The following is an 18,137-nucleotide window of genomic DNA, read 5'->3' on the forward strand; positions in this document are numbered from 1 at the left end:
AACTGAGGGCAAGAAAAAGCTGTCATTACGACCGCTTGACAGGCCTCGCCACCCCTACAAAGAGGCAGTTTAGTAGCGACTATGATGGTCACTTCATACACTTGTAACAACGCAAGGTACACGGAAAGACAAGGCGTGTAAATACATGCATAAAAGGAAACATTTTTTTTAAATACGTGCATAAAAAGAAACTTTTTTTTATCACTGCATGCATGAAATGAATTTTTTTTTATTTTGCATGGACAAGTAGTATTTCCGGACAACAAAATAAAGGTTTTACACAACATTTGCGGCTCAATGCAATCATGTTCTATACATGGGCACACATACTGTGGGACCTAGCTTCCAAACACATTTCGAATAGCCGAGACATGCTGTGCAACATGTCGTAAAATGGCGTGTTCAAGTATTTCGGAAGAATGTATTTTAGTGTGGAAAAGCCATAGTTTGTTCTGCATCGTGGTAATGAATAGATCGTATGCTGTCGTGTCGATGTGGTGTGAGTGTCACAATGCTAGAAAAAAATGTGTCGTCTTCGGCTGTTATTTTTTTATAGAAGGATACAAACCTGTAATCGAACATTATTGTTACGGGTATCATTCTTTATTGCTGGTAGACAGGACGTGTTGGAGCATCATACAGTACATTAGCAATTACGCGAAGTATTCTTTTTTGCAGTACTAGAAGCATCTGGATGTTACATGCTGTGGTTTGTCCCCATACAAGGAAGCAATTTGATACATAAGAATAAAAGAAGGCATAGTAAAGATTCAGCTTAGTTTTGGCGGGTAGAATAGGCTTATTCCGCGAAACTATCCCAATGTATCTGGAAAGGGATAGGCACACCTTGCTTACGTGGGCGTCCCACGACATAGCAGCAGTAAATACCACTCCGAGTAATGTGAAGGTTTCCACGTACTCAATGGGAGCGTTGTCGAAATAGAGTGGTGGCACACTGTCTATATGCTCCCCCTTCGGATGGAACAATAAAGCTTTAGTTTTTAGTTTGTTTGTTTTTAATGCGTTCAAAGATGAGCACTGAGATAATGATGACAAAACTGTATCTGCGGTGCTAGTTAGTTCTTTGATATCAGGTGAGGACAAGAATAGACTGGTGTCGTCAGCATATATGATGTATTTAACTAAATTATTGATGTTGCATACGTCATTAATATATATGTTGAACAGGAGCGGCCCCAGAAGGCTGCCCTGGGGCACGCCGTTTGTGATTGCTAACAAGTCCGAAGAGCAGTGATTTAAAGCAACATACTGGTGACGAGCACTGAAATACGACCTAATGAGACAGAGGGCGTGGCCACGTATACCGTAGTGGTCGAGTTTTTTAAACAGAGTGTCGTAGTTCAGTGTATCGAATGCTTTGCTAAAGTCTACAAAGACGCTTAAGGTGAGGAGTTGAGCTTCCAAGTTATTTAATATGTATTCTTTTTGATCAAGCAGAGCATGCTCAGTTGATCTATGCTTTGTGAATCCATACTGACAGTTCGCTATTACACAGTGCTTCTGTAGGAAATTGTAGTAACGTCGATGCATTATTCGTTCTAACCCCTTGGAAAAAAAAGGTAGTACAGATACTGACCTGTAATTTCCTAGAACGTTTTTATCGCCTTTTTTTATAAATAACCACAACTTTGGCTACCTGCATGGCACCGGGAAAACGTCCTGTGTGGAGCGCAGTATTGTAAATATGTGTGAGGCATGGCACGATCAAAGGTAGTACGTATTTTACAGGTAAACTTTGAATGTTACTTGGGTCAAGACTTGTCGTGTTCTTTGAACTTTTGCACACTGAGTAAACCTCCCCTTCGGCGGTTTGTTCAAGAAACATCGATTCGTTTAGCCTGTCGCCCAAAAATCGAGACATACCTGGATTGTACTGACTGCTTCCAACTTCAGTGACATATTGGTTGAAGGCATTTGCAAGGGACGGCCCAGCTATTTCCTTGCCATGCATAACTAGGCTCGCGAGGTCCTGATGCTGGTTATTTTCATTTAGCAGAATATTTAGGCGTCTGCACTTTTCTTTCGGGCGGTCGGAGAGATGGTTTGGTTTGGTTTATGGGGTTTAACGTCCCAAAGCGACTAAGGCTATGAGAGACGCCGTAGTGGAGGGCTCCGGAAATTTCGACCACCTGGGGTTCTTTAACGTGCACTGACATCGCACAGTACACGGGCCTCGATTTTCTCCTCCAAAGAAATTCAGCCGCCGCGGCCGGGATCGAACCCGCGTCTTTCGGGCCAGCAGCCGAGCACCATAGCCACTGATCCACCGCGGCGGCTCGGAGAGATGTGCATTAAACAAATTTTTATAGTAGGCAGTCCTGGATTATTTAATTTCGCTATTTAAGCGGTTCCTTAGCGACTTATAAGTGGCTAACACTGCGGAGGCTCTAGTTTTTATGAAAGTCGCGAAGAACTTATGTTTCTTTTTACCGGTCGTACCAAGCGAGCAGTGTGGATTTCGTGCTTTTTTTGAAGGTTTTATCTCAACGATCCGGAAACACTCATTATAAATTTGGAGAAAGAGCCGAATGAGCTCACTGTATGATTCATCGGGTGTTGTGTGCTGGAAAACAGGATTCCAGTTCACGAATGAAATACTGTTCCTGAAATGGTCAAGGCGGCTTTGGGAAAGTAGCTGTCGACGGACTTTCAAGGCTGTCTTGGCGAAAGGTTCTTTTTGAAGACGGAGGAAGATAGGAAGATGGTCGCTAATGTCTGTCGCAATGCGACCGGCAAATGACGCATCCTCGCGATTGGTGATCAGTAAATTCAAAGAAGAATGTGAGGTAACCCCTGTAGGTCCGCGGATTTTATTATGGAAGCCAGCTGTTTGTATGGTGACTAATATGCGCTCTTGCACTGAACTGCCTGTGCTCATATCTATGTTGAAATCGCCCCCGATGCACGCCAGGAAGTTTTCAGAAAGAAAAGATAACTCGTTTTCGAAGCTGCCAAAAACATTGGCTATATCGCCACGTGGGGGACGATAAACAACGTAAAAAGCTTGACCGCCACACCTAACTGTCAGCATTTCTATATCATCGTCACTTACGCAGTGATCAGATAAAATGTCGCAGGAATAGTTTTGTTTGGTCAGCATTGCTACGCCTCCGCCCCGCTTCGTAGTACGATTACGGAGAAATGGTCTGTATCCGGGAAGATTGATGACGTCAACGTCTGAGCGATACCATGTTTCCGTCAATAGAATGAGATCGAAGCGACGGGTTAAGCTGCATAAAAAGTATGCCCTGTTGAAAATTCCAGCAAAAGTCAAGTTGGAGAAAACGGTGGGCCGAATGGAAGTGTTGGTTTCCATGTTGGAGAAAACGGTGGGCTGATTGGAAGTGTTGGTTTCCACGCTGGGTGCTGGTGGAGCGAATGGGAGAGATGCTGGATGCACTAATGGCGACTTTGGGCCACCCTGGATTGAGTGGAAATTGTGGTGGCTGCACTGGCACTTTCAGTAAACAATATTGGGCTGAATGGAAACCACGCTGGACACTTCAGTAAACACGATGGGACGGGATGGGCTTGGTGATATCCATCGTGATTATCTCGGTGGGCCTGGCAGGCAACACTGGACTATGTGGAAACCACGGTGGGAGCCTATGGATGTGTACAGTCGCGAGCAAAAAATATTAGCACAGATCACTGGCGATCAGAATTCGTATATCTCACTACGCGGCGCTGCGGTAGGCAGAACTGCCTAACGGGCCGTTTCCATGTTTGCAGCCTAGGGGGGGGGGGGGGACGGCAGGAAGTAAGCTTTATCAAGCGTGCACCGCCCGAGCGGTGAAGTGCCGACCCTACGTGACTGTGCTTGCGGAATTTATTTTGGCTCGGTTATCATGAGCACAGATGGCTTCTTTTTATTACTGTTTTTTTATGTCCGCGATGGTTTGTCAAAAGGAACTCCCGGGAACAATAGATGATAGCGCTGCTTTTAGTCAGCAGTTTTGCTGTCCGTGGCAGTCCGCTAATTTGCTGTCCGTGGCAGTCCGCAGTAATTTTACTGTCCGTGGCAGACCCCCTTAATACTGTAGAGTGGGAACGGCCCGGCACTCCCGTTATCAGCCTCTCCGCCACCCGCAGTGCCAGGCGTTGTCATTCCGGCGCTCTGGTGTTCCGTCATGTGTGCTAATCTTTTTTACCCACGACTGTACCTACTTGTTTGGCATGGCACAAACCATGGCTGTATTTGAATGGCCGATGCTGGGCAGCAGATACTGCATGCATGTGCCTATATGGTTGACAAAATGAAACTCATCAATGCACTAACAATCTCAGTGGGTCAAATCCATCAAACGTACAGTCTTTGTCAAAAGTAACCAGGCTGCATGGTTTGCTTCTAGCTCGTACAGTGGATCCCTCACAGCTTCCCTAAAGCTGGAATGGTAGCTAAAGGTAAGGACTGAGGGTCTTATTACCTTCCAACACGTTTTGATCCTTAGGAATAACACAAGGGCTCCACTATACAAGATAGAAGCAAACCATGCAGCCTGGTTACTTTTGACAAAGACTGTACACTTGGCACTTTATGCTGTTAGAATAAAAACTGCAAGACAAATTTCTCTTTTTTACACGTGCATTTGTTGACTTGACAGTTTCAGAAAATTTTTTTAAAAAGTAATGACTTATATACTTGGGCTTAGATTATCATTAGCAAAATATTTGAGAAAAAGTTTAACTTCATTGTTCACAAAATAATAAATTGCAGGTTTGCAGAGCCCTGCATGCCTGAATCCGAACACTCAATTTCATTCAGAAAATTTTATTGAGCGTGCATTTGAAGACATACTAATTCAATTAACAAATTGTTAACCACATAGCTGGCCACACAGCTTCTTTGTAGAAGGGTTACGAATACAAATATATACACAGAATATTTCGACAAGGCTGCGCTCTTATACATGCACCTTGGTACACAATTACCAGTACAACACTGTTTTTCAAAATAGAAATGCAGATATATATAAACACAATATGAGGATATAAATTACACAGCATATTTCATACTAAGAATTGATTTGGTTCTCACGTTGGATGAGAGAACTCCACTATAAAAAATGCACACCTTCACTGTAGTCTCAAGAAAGCATATACCATGGAGGTTGTTCTCTCGACGCGCGTTTCAACGCTGCCGCCTCTCACGTCGTGCTGCCGATCAAACAGCGTCACCATGTTTTTACGACAACCTACTCTCTACGACTGCTACGTTGGGTATTTTGTTAGCCTTGCTGATCTCCCATCAATATAAAAAAAAACTTCCCCATACAAACAGAAATCGGCATGTAATTTCGTGAATGAGCAAAGCAGCAAGCCATACTGCCGTGAGAACTCAGGCATTTTTCAACCGCAGCGCAAGCAACAGGTCGTTAATTCGCGCGTTTCTACCAGTGGTAATTGCTCGCAATCGCTGCAATTTCTGTGGATGCCGATAGGGCTGAATACCCAATAAAAGTACCAAAAATAAAATAAAAAGTAGGATACAAGCTTTTTCACAACGAAACCGAAACAAAAACTGGTTGTCACCGCCAGGTGGCTGCCGGTAGCTGTTTTTCTGTATAACCCTCATGGCGGTTCGGGTGCTGCGTCGCGTGCATCGCGCTTCGGCGCTTGCTACAATTCGCTACTTGGATTGTGAGCCGTCGTGAACTGTGTTGTGGTTTGCGTGTGTTTCTTCTTGCTCAAGGGTGCACAATCGCGCAGTGCTGTCGACGTAGCCTATTCGAGGCAAAGTGTCATTTTTCTGGTCTCTCTACTTTTCAGTCTGTGCGCTTCTTTGTGTAGTCCAGGGTGGGTGTCCAGGCACAAAGACGCGCGGGCAGTGTCGCGGTGGAAATGTTCCAAATAAGGCCTGGAATATTTTCTTCTGTGTGACTACGTGGTAGAGAGTGCCGGCTACGTAGCACTCGTGCTGAACTCTCACTGGTTGGTGTAGTGCCCGTGACACGAAGGCAAACAGCGTTCTGCACGACTACGCAATCATCTGAAAAGGTAAGCAGTACTCGTGCATTATCCGAAGCATATCATGCTGGAACGGTGACCTGTCGTACTGCTGCAGTATTCGTGTTCAATGCTATAAAAAGCGTTTAAGGCGCTTTTGTTGTCGCCGCGGTGAGTTGCTCTGCCAAGAATTGTCGCTGTCGGTACTTGTTTTGGCAAAGGGGATGCGACCCTGCGTGCGCTAGCTTTGCATGATTTTGGTATACGCATGTTTGCGCGTTTTGTTTCTTGTTGAGCACAGATTTGTCCTCGTATATGCCTCGTTCTACGCGTTTCTGCCCATGCTTGTTCACACCACCGCGCACGTTTCAAGGACCGGCACTTTGGCTGTGCGTAAAATGTATGATTGTCTTTCAAGATAGCGTTAGCACTTTGAGGGGGATTGAAACACTTTTTATTCGCCGCGGTTTTTGCTTGGCCCTAGACTGTTGAACCTTAGGTCGTGGGGTCGATCCTGATGGCAGTAGCCGCATTTCGATTTAGGTGAAATGAAAAAAAGAATGCCCCTGTGCTGTGCGATGTCAGCTCACGTTAAGAAATTCTAGGTGGTCTAAATTAATCCGGAACCCTCCAATACGATCAGTGCCCATTTTCCGCATCTGAATTCAAACCCCACTATAAAGAAAGCACTGTCTCAGGTTTGTGCTTGATAGGAGTAGAGACAGCGTAGCCCGGGAGTTGAAGGAGGCTTTCTTTATAAAAAGAAAGGGCTTGGAATGTGTCAGTAACGCGTCAAAATCATTGTACAGGAGTGAACTTGCCTTTTTGGAACAACATTGCTAAATTTTTATTGTTGACTACGCGTGTTTCAATCGTTGAGTGTCACTGTTTCATCGTTTTATTGTTAAGGTCTGTGCATGTTTTTAGCCATACGTTGTTACATTCAGTTAGTTTTTATTCTTTCCACCTCAAGACTCAGTTTTCTTTTTTTTCCAGAGAGATTTTTTTTTTCAGAGATCTTAGCGCCGCCGCGGTGACTCAGCGGTTATGGTGCTCGGCTGCTGACCCGAAAGACGCGGGTTCGATCCCGGCCGCGGCGGCTAGAATTTCTTTGGAGGAGAAATTCTTGAGGCCCGTGTACTGTGCGATGTCAGTGCACGTTAAAGAACCCCAGGTGGTCGAAATTTCCGGAGCCCTCCACTACGGCGTCTCTCATAGCCTTAGTCGCTTTGGGACGTTAAACCCCAGAAACCAAACCAAACCAAACCAAACCACAATTCCATTTCGTCATTTTTTATCGGTTTTACCCTTGTTACCTGCTATGGATGTTTTATCGGTTTTTATGGCTCTTTACACCTTGTGACATTAACTGTTTAAGACATAATGTATTTTTTTGTTACCATCCCCTTGGGATTCTGCTGACTTTTAGCCTTTTCACCCTGTTATGTTTTTATCGCTTTTATGGCTCTTTACACCATGTGACATTATACTGTGTATAGTCATTGAGTGTAGTTTTCATTTTGTTACCATCCCTTTTGATTTTCAGTTCACTGTTAGCTTTTTCACCTTGTTTTGTTTTTATCGCTTTTATGGCTCTTTGCACCATGTGACGTTGACTGCATCTGACTATCTTTGGCACTGCCTTCCTATATATTGCGCGAGTTTCGCTCAATAAATTCAGTTGTCAGTCAGCGCTCTTTCCTGTCACTTCCTCGTTTCGCCTTCGGGCTTCTTCTTTCGCGCTGTTTTCACCAATGTCTCAGGTTGCAGTTACCAACGAAAGTTAATTTCCGGCCGTCAGGATCTAATTTTTAAATGAGTATGTGAAGATTTTTTTTATGATACCGATAGCGTTTCTGGCTACCCAGAGTATAGGATCTTGCATTTCGATCACTCTGCTGTTTGAAAATTGGTTTCTGAGGAAACCAAGTGACGCAATAATTGTCTCAGTTATTACGATGTTTATCTACGCTTTCGAACGCAGATTTGTTTTGCTCATAGCAAGATTCCTTTACTAGTGCTAGGGGAACTGATGCATTTTAAACAGGGTAGTTTTCCTTTGTATTGAGGCGTATACTTGGGCAAGTATATTTTTCCTGATCTTTTTACATTCATGTGATATTCACTGTTGGACCGAGTTCGCATGCTTGTTTTTGTACTCCTGTCATAGTGATAATGGGAAATTGGTATCTGCAGGTGGCACATCTGTCTTCGAGTACGAGTCAATGGCATGGATTTTGTGGCCACCAGATGAAGTCAAAAGCTGTGTTGTAAGTTGTTACTGCATTGTGCTTTGTTCTTGTGGTTGCCATGAAATGTTCTCTTACTTTCATTGCTCTTTTCCTTAATGCTACTGCTTGGAGCATTTTGGATAGCTCTGGCCTGATATGTTTACATGTTTATATGAGTAATATTAGTTGGCTGTCAGAATGGGCCGGTTGCAGGCCATTTGATGTTTTACGTTCAATATTGCTCGTCTTTTAACCGTTGCATTCTATGCATGAAGTGCGAAATGTCTGCATGTTTTTGGCTGCATTATGTGATACTATTTGACTACGAATATTAACATTATGATGCATGTGTGTTAACTTAAATATGTGTTTTTATGCCACTCATCGCAGGTCACAGATGTAAAAGAAAAAGTGCACACATGAGAACTGGTTTCATTACTGCTGCCTTGTTTTTGCTAAGCATGGAGAGCTGAGCTAATTGGTTCTGGGTAGAATTATGAGACATCATTCCAGTGTACAAAAACACATGAACGAAGAGAGTAGACTCCATAGACCACATACTTCAACTGAGGTTGATTCCACAACATGAGCTTTTTACATGCAAAGTGGTACTAGTGACCCCTGTGGCTGAAAAGTGTTTCCTCGACCAGGTAACAATTATTCAAGGTTGCAAAAACAAAAACATAGGCGTAAGGTTAGCTTGTCACTCAAGTTGAATGCATTGGCGTGACTAAACATTGCCTACCTGGCTGACCCAACACACATTTGCGTTGAGATGATCTATTTCTTTTTCTGCCTGCCTTCTCCAGTCGCCTTACTACGGCATTGACGCTGTCACGACGCTGTGACAGCATCAATGCGCAAGTAAGGAGACTGGAGCAGGCAGTTTTCACAGGAGAAATTGTAGCCTTAGTGGTAGAAAGCCAGGTTCGAGAGATGAAGTGTGCTGGGCAGCGCAAGCCAGAAGACAACGCACATTCGCAACAGGGACCTGTCATTGTGCCCTATTGCCATCAGGTGTCACACCGCCTCAAGAAGGCCAGTGACAAACACGATGTACATGTCGTATTTTCAGCTTGGGAAAGCTGGGATGCATGTGCCACCTGATAAATGATGTTACGAAAAAGCCTGCCTACAAAACTAAGCACACCAAACCCCTCGTTAAACATGAAGTTGACATGGTGTACAGCATCCTCCTTGCCTGTGGCAAACATTACATTAGACAGACGAGGCTTGCATCAATGAACGCTTGCTTGAACATTGCAGGACAGCTGATTCATTAAGTGGCAGAGGTCATTTAGCTGAGCACATTCGCCTTTGCTCGCACAAGCGAGCATGCAAGGCGTTTTTGAAAGAAACACATGCCTTGTGCAAGTTTAGCACTTGAAAGGGCTGGGAAATTTTTTAAGCCTTTTGTATCTCTGCTGAAAAAGAGAATTACGTCAGCAGCCCTTCTGCAGCGCTCCAGAAAAAGAAATAGATTATCTGGAGGCAAATATGTTTGTTGGGTCAGCCAGGTAGGTGATGCATAGGCGTGCCGATGTGTTGAATGTGAGTGGCAAGATACCTTTGCCCCTATGTTTTTTTGTGTTTTGGTTTTTGCCGTCCTGAATAATTGTTATCTGGTGGCGGAAATACTTTTCAGCCCCAGGGATCACTAGTACCCCTTTGCACATAAAAAGCCTGTGTTGTGGAATAAACCTCAGTTGAAATATGGTGTCCATGGAGTCTACTCTCTTCATCCGTGTGATTTTGTGTGCTGGAATAATGTCTCATAATTCTTCCTTGTTTTCAGTGAATAAGGAGGGCTTCTGGTGTCTCTTTTTTTTGTATGTGATGGTTATAACAAAGTGGCTACCCATAAACTGTCATTTTGGGCTTAATTGAAGGATCCTTGGGAATTTGTTTGACAGCATATTCCATGGGCACTTTCTTGAGAAAAATCAGTTATTTGTTACCCATTTCACTGCATTAACCATTGCTTCTCATCATGTCTCGAAAGTCATTGATAAGCACAAGCTTTCGAGTACCTGAGGGCTGTGTGAGAAGCCTTCTGACATACTTTAAACTACTGAGGATATCTGAAGACAGATTTTACCAATAATTGTTAGCCAATCCAAACCTCTTGGTTCTATCCCTGACAACCTGAAGCTGACCTGTCAATAATTAAGGCTGGAAACCGTTCTGATCCCCAAACTGTTCTCCTATTTTATTGATGTGCATTTTGCATGAACTGTTAGAGCACGAAATGAGTCCGCATATTACTTGCCACCATAATTCAAACTAATATTTCTATACCAGTCATCACGGCTCCCATTCTCTTTACTAATGTGCAATCCAACTTTTTGAATTCACAACAGATTTTCACCCAAATTTAGATTCTTTATTTTAGGCAAGTGTCATCGACTTGAATTTCTCCAAAGCTTTTCATGTTTGTCATTATAACCTTTTAGCTACACTCTCATGCTTGAGCCTTCATTCTTTGATATTAGTGTAGATTCATTGCTTCCTGTTCTACGGCTGGCCTTAAAAAACTATTGTACTTGTCTTATGAAGCCCAGCATATCAATATGCAAAATCATAAGGCGTCCCTCATCCTGAGTCACTTTGGGATGTTAAACCCCCATAAACCAAACCAAACCAAGCACATTACTAAAGTACATTAATATTAGCCATTCAATAACAGTCTTTGTCTTTATGTCCCAACCTTGTCTTTATGACTGCATTATTCAGAAGGATGCCCCAACTATCTCAGCTACTCTGACTGTATTGACTTTTGCAAGATGGATGAATGGTCTTGTTTGTAATTCATCGTGTCAAAACAGCGCAAAGAAGAGAAAGATGAGGAAGGAATGCGACGGTGCGAGTGCTGACTTTCAAGAAGGTTTATTGGAAAGCATATCAAAATATATACACTGTGGCCTAAAAAAAGAATGAAGAAAGGGCGCCTTGTAACATTCACTTTGGATCTGTCAAAAACAAAACGAAAGTTGAATATGAAGCATTTAAGAGCATGAACTCTTTCTTAGGGAGCGATAAAGAAGGTGTGTTAACACATTGATTGCGTTTTTTCTACAATTTCAGTGGCCTCGATCATCTCATGGACAAACTTTTCTGTGTCTGTCTAGCACAATGCAGCACAAGAAATTACGCCTCACAGCATAAAGGATGTGGCAAACGATCGCAGTCGCGACAATGAAACATCAGATTCCCCCTGCTAGCTTTGTTCACATCGTAACGGTGGTCTTTTGACCTCTCATTGGCACCATTGGCACATTAGCCAGATGGTTCAACTTTAGATTATTACATAGTTTCTTGGCTCTGGACATTGCTATTAACAAATCAGCTGTTGTGTGACACTTGAACTCAGAATTAACTGCCTCCGTTGCCTTGGACAGAAAGACGCCTTTAGACATGACCACAAAACCACCTTCTTTATCAGCAGTTGAATGCGGTAGGGCCCACCGTCTTAAACCCGTTACAGTTCAGCCTGCGGGCAAGTTCCTGGCATGGTTCAAACCACGACACCCCATCAACCAACGCCCCCTGAAACACACCTGTCACGCTCAGGTCCAGGCACAGGAAGGCAAGACGTCAAAGTATGGCAAACAGCTCCAGAATAGTCCTCTTCGAAGGAACAATGACAAATTTTGGCCCGTATATGCTTCAAGCAGCAGACGAGGCAGCAACTCAGTGTCGACATTGTGCACCTTGTTTTCAGACACTCGTGCCTTGGCTTCTCTGCTCCTGGCTAGTGAGCGCAAAGTGGCTGCAAAGTGGCATTCCAGATGGCTTTCACCTGGTCAACGGTGCGTGACACCGTCAACCAGCCACTCCCTGGCTTGTTTTCAGGCACAAGAGTTTGACAACAAGGTGCACACCTTCAGCTTGGAGTCGCTGCCTCGTCTGGTCCTTGAAGTGCTTATTGACCAAAATTTTCCATTCCTCCGAAGAGAACTATTGTGGAGATGCTTGCCATGGTTTGACGAGTTGCCTTTTCCACGCACAGACCTGAGTGTGACAGGTGTGTTTCGGGATGTTTTGATGCAGTGTCACGGTTTGAACCCTCTTTAGGAACTTGCCCACAGGCCGAACTGTGTCGTATTTAAGAGGGTGGGCCCTCTTGCTTTCAACTGCTGATAAACGGTGGTTTTGTGGTCGTATCGAAAGGCGCCTTTCAGTCCAAGGCCACAGATGCAGTGTATTCTGAATTTGAGTGCCACTTACTATCTGATTTGTTAAAAGCAAAGTCCAGTGCCAAGAAACATTAACAATCTAGAGTTTAACCATCAGGCTAATGCCATCAACTTCAGTAAGAAAAATTGTCCAGCTATCTTCTTAAAGACCCATATAGGTGACTGCTCCTTGAGGGTTGTAGTTTAAGAGAATGGAACCTGTCAGAAACAAATCGCCTTCTCTTTGCGACATAAAATTAAGTTGCTGAGCATTGATGACTCCTCTCGTCTAAGATCTGCAGAGAAAGTAACGCAGTTTCTACACAATAACTCTCACACCAGTTTCATGGGGTGCTATGTTGACATCAAGGATTTATATTACGCCATCCCTCAATCAGGATCAATAATGTGTTGAAGAATTCATTAACCTAAATGGAGCAGTGGCATTCCAAACGTCTCAGGCGTTTTGGTGAATAATTTTGTCGCACTTTTAGGCTCATACCTTCAGTCCACCTTTATTACATTTCAGAATAGCTTGTTTTTGCAAAAAAAACTATTAGCGCCGCTGTTACGTGGCTTATTGCAGGATCTCCAATCCTGACGAAGCATTGTCTAAGGTGAGAGAGGAGTTCAGTCAAAGCCTCAGTCCACTTTGAATCACCACTGAAATTATAGAGGATAATATGTCATCACATTTATTGGATCTCAATCTTGGGTGGTTACACTTGTTGGGCTTACGAGCCAAGGGAAAACAAGCTACTTTTACCATTTTCTTCGGTTCAGTCTAAGCTGGTCAAGAGGTGTCACTAACCTTTGCTTCAAAAATTCCTTAATGAAATCCTGTTTGATTGCCATGACATCCAGTTTTGCCCAGCTCATATGCCGTTTGTCCTTTACTGGATATTCAGAACCTTTGTCAGTGTCTTTAGCCGATTGCTTTAAGCAGAAGTTGAAACATTCCTTTTGTGCCCCCGTCGAGACTGTAACTCCCAAAAGGAAGTTTGTACGTACCTTTCCCTACATCCACAATTGGTCGCACCGGTTAAATAGGCAGTCGAGTTGGCGTCGATATTGTTTTTCTAACCCTATGAAGTTTCAGTACCTGTAGTCAACCGAGATTATCCATCAGAGTCTCTTCGTGCACTGCACAGAAGACATAGTGTGTTCGAACGCCTTGAAATGCGGCTATGTTTACATTGGGAAAACAGGCAAGTGTGTCACTGAGAGGTTTAAAAGACCACCACGACGATGTGAACAAAGCTTGCGGGAGAACTTTGATGATTCACTGTCGCAATTGCAATTGTTTGCCAGATCCTAAACGCTGTGAACTGGAATTCATGTTCTGCATTCTGCCTGACAGACACAGAAAAGTTTGTGCGTGAGATAACCGAGGCCACTGAAATTTAAAAAAAAAAACGCAATCACTGTGTTAGCACACCTTCTTTATCGCTTCCTAAGGAAGAGTTCATGCTCTTAAATGCTTCTTTGTCAGTTTTTGTTTTGTTTTACACTCATGCAATGTGGTTGACACAAGGTGCCCTTTGTTCGTTGTTTTTTTAGGCCACAGTGTATATATTTTGACGTGGTTTCCAATACACATTGGCGATAGTCAGCACTCATGCCATCATATTTATTCCTTCGTTGTCCTTGTCTTGTCTGCATTGTTTTGTCACAACGTATTGACCTCCTTTCCCACCTCTAGGGTTAATGGTATGGAGAAACCTTAACCAGATGCAGCCCCACATACTTGGAGCATGTCACGATACATGCTGCTGGCACCACAAGGGCACTCGGGTTTATCAGGAGATGTCATGATCTGTGTGCTCTTGCCATGCTGCGCAGTTTATGCATAAAAATTTTATTGATTCCAAACTGAAGTATTCCCTAGCTCTTTCAATTTTGCACCAAACTGTTTGATGCTACGCCACCAACTCCCTTTAATCCAACAGCGAAACTTGGTACAGCATATGTGTAATCAGTCATCTCATTTGACCACCAGACATCACTGCATAAAAGGGGAAATCGCTCGTTTAGGTGTGTTCCATATACTCTACAATACTTTTCCACAACTTAATGTTAAATGTTGCTGCCCCGCTTCAGACCAGGATGCCATCACAACTAAATCCAGAAATTTTTCCTGTTCCCATTTAAGAATAAATCAAATCAAAGGTTATTTCCCATCTAGCACTACAGATGGAGGAATCGTAGAAAAAAGCTGCCCTTGGGCAGCTTGACGAGTCTACAATCCTAATTATTGACAGGGAGGCAACACAAGAGTTTATACAATTTTAAAAAACAAGCACATCAAGGAAGCACCGGAGAATACACGAAACAGCAATATGTATACATAATGAAACTTAAACAATGTTATGCAAAAACAAATTATGTAGTTCATGACGTGAAAAAGAAAACAAATCGAGGTTAATGTGGATATACCTATTTAGAAGAGATGGAAGTGTGTACTGAAGGCATTCCCTACCAAGATTTAGTCGAGGTGTTCGCACTGTCCATTCTTCGCCACGTCTTGTTGGATAGACTGATTCTTTTTTTCTTAGTTCTGCAAAATTTTTAAGATTTGTTACATTCTTCTTGATTTCTGTTTTAAAAGTAACACTGAGGCGATATTTATAAAGATTATGTGCTTTAATAACTCTGGAATGACAAAAGAAAGCTGCACTGGGATGTCGGAACGGTAAATTATATGCATTTCGGAGATATCTTTTTGCATTAAATGAATACGTTCAAGGTTAGTGAATGTTGTAGTGCCCCACACCAACTGGCAATAGTTTAAATGCGAGTTGAATATTGAATTGTATACCAGCATCTTAGTTTTTGTGGGAAGTATGTATTTTAGACGGCCTATAACACCAGTGATTTGAGCTATTTTTTTCAAGATATAATTGACATGATAATCCCATGACATACTGGCAGAAAATATGACCCCAAGGCATTTAAACTGCTCAACAATTTCTACAGCCCTCGAGTTTAATATAATATTATCGTGCAGTGGGATAACTTTATTTTTCGGCCTAAATATGACAGCTTTGGTCTTACTCTCATTTATTTGCATCAGGTTAACTGCAGACCAGACCTCAAGAGCTTTCATTGTGGCATTACATTGTTTGATAAGTTCATGAACATTTTCACCCGAAAAAAATACGCTCGTATCGTCTGCATAGATGAAAAACTTTGTATTATCGCTAATGTTGACAATATCGTTTAGGTAAATATTGAAGAGTAGAGGCCCTAGCGTACTGCCTTGGGGGACACCGTAGAAGAGCGGCTTCGGTTCACACTGTATACCATTTATGTACACCACTTGCTGTCTAAACGACAAGTAAGAACTTAACAATGAGAGCGCTTTTCCTCGGATACCATAGTAGTGTAATTTATTTAGTAAGATTTTATGATTTACCAGGTCAAAAGCCTTTGAGAAGTCCACAAATACACCAATGACAATAGATTTGTTTTCAAGTTGCTTTATTATAAAGTTGCTTTATTATATATTCCTTTTGTTGGAGTAATGCAAGTTCAGTGGATTTGCTTTTGCAGAAGCCAAACTGAAATGGTGTTAGCAAGTTAAATTTATGGATGAAATTTGACATTCTTAGATGCAGCATTTTCTCAAATGCTTTCGAAAACACTGGCAAAATAGAGATTGGTCTGTAGTTGGCGAGGGCGTTGTGATCTCCTTTTTTGTAAAGAACAACAACTTTTGCTAATTGCATTTTTTCCGTAAAAACTGCAGTTTCTAAACAGATGTTAAAGATGTGAGCAAGTATGGGAGCAATTATGTCAACTACATGCTTGACTGGCCGTATTTGGATATCATCAATGTCACAGCTACTGCTATTGTTAAGATTTGCTATCACCGACACTACTTCGTCTACCGTGACTGGGTGCAGAAAAATTGTTTCATCATTCTGAATTCGAACATATTTGCAAGCGTCAGATCCGGCAGCACGTGTTATAGCACGGGTAGCCAAGCTCGTTAAAAAAGTATTGAATACATTAGCCAGTTCGACGCCAGAAACTTCCTTTCCATCAATATTTAATTTTGTTAATGCAGTGCGTGAACTGTCCCGCTGCAGAAGTGTATTTAATCTCGACCATAGTACACCATTTCGAGCATTCTTAACATCTAGAAGTGACACGTGATAGGCTGTTCGTGCAGACCGCAGTTTTTTAGTCAATTTGTTCCTATATTTCTTAAATACCGCAAGGTCCTCAACCTTCCGGCTGCTCAAAAATTTTCTGTACAGCTTGTCTTTCATTTGTATTTCTCCGCGAAGCTCTGGCGTTACCCATGGCTTGCGGATTCTGCGACTTTTCACACGTGTTACAAGAGGAAAGCAGTCGTGATATATCTGTTTAAAGCAATCGACAAACGTATTATAGGCAACATTTGCATCATGAAGTTCAGCTATCTTACTCCAATATACTTTCATGAGCGCATCCCTAAAGGATTTCAATGATGATTCTGTAATAGCTTGGTATGTGATTGATGTGGACTTACTTCCTATTTTACTAGCGTTCTCAATGCAAGCAAACACAGGAAGATGGTCACTAACACAGCAAGATAAAACACCAGAAAAAGCATTCAGCTGCATAGAGTTAGTAATAATTAAATCGAGAACAGAATGGCCTTCGCTTGTGACTCTACCTCACCACATTTTCATTGCATGTGGTCCCTCAAAATTATGGAAATAAGTGATATCGCTTGGAGCATTGACACTGGTTTGTTTTACCTTTTCTTTGCTGCTGTTTTTATTTTTTGCAACTGATGTATCAATGGATTGTATGCCTCTTTTCGTAGTGTATCGTCTGCGACATCTCAGCTGTGCTACTGCAGTCACCCTTCTGATGTTACCTTTATATTGTCCCTCTTATTAATACCCCACTAAAAGCCTTCAGAGGACAAAAAACGATGGCTTTTTTATTTTGCTCATTATGGCACACGTCAGGCTTATGTTTAGGGATATAGGAGAGGCCTTTGTCTTGCAGTGGTGCTAGTTATGCTGCTGATGATGGTACTTAATGACGAGCATATGATATATTGAATAAGAACCTGAAATTATTTTTCTTTTTGAGTGCGAATAGCTTCAGTGGTTCTTGATTTAGGGTCACTTTATTCCTGTGGCCACAATACGGAGTTTACTTCTTTAGCACTCTAATACTGGCAAGAATAAAAACTTGTGGATCCTAATTCTTTCATTTCAATCTTTTCTGCAGAGTGCATCGCCCAGTTTTCCCAAGCCCGCATGCACCGGTGGTACATCAACAAGGCTGTTTCATGGGGCCCAGCTGCATTGACAAGTGGCTAAAGAAGAGCAAGAGGAGCATGAACACAAAATAAAACTGGCTGTAGGAGCTTCATCTATTTTGAAATTTGCTGTCTCATTGCGACAGACATAACATTGCAGCATGGCCCCCGCCCCAACATCTCCCAGTCAATCCAACATGCCCAGTCATTCCAACCTGCCCAGTGATTCCAACATGCCCCGTCATTCCAACATGCTCAGTCATTCCAACATGCCCAGTCATTCCAACATGCCCAGTCATTCCAACGTGCCCAGTCATTCCAACATGCCCAGTCATTCCAACATGCCCAGTCATTCCAACATATTTTCCATTACCATAATCCACCAAGGTTTCCAGTGTTGGTTTCCAATATTTACATCATTGCCTTTTTTTCCAATAGGGTGTTAGTTGGTCAGCTTTATTTACAGCCGATTGCATATTCAAATGTATAATTTGGCAGCAT

The 18,137-nt window shown here is 42.6% G+C and overlaps 1 long non-coding RNA gene across 1 annotated transcript; it reads left to right on the plus strand.

Moving 5' to 3' along the window:
• The first annotated feature begins 5,501 nt into the window (after positions 1-5,501).
• LOC149338215 (uncharacterized) lies at positions 5,502-17,725 on the plus strand. The gene is made up of 3 exons (XR_016283716.1): positions 5,502-6,018; positions 8,164-8,237; positions 17,606-17,725. It is a non-coding gene; the product is annotated as an uncharacterized LOC149338215 (long non-coding RNA).
• Positions 17,726-18,137: the final 412 nt, after the last annotated feature.

The sequence above is a fragment of the Amblyomma mixtum genome, chromosome 6, assembly GCF_055824585.1.
Source record: "Amblyomma mixtum isolate Tamu chromosome 6, ASM5582458v1, whole genome shotgun sequence".
NCBI lineage: Eukaryota > Metazoa > Arthropoda > Arachnida > Ixodida > Ixodidae > Amblyomma > Amblyomma mixtum.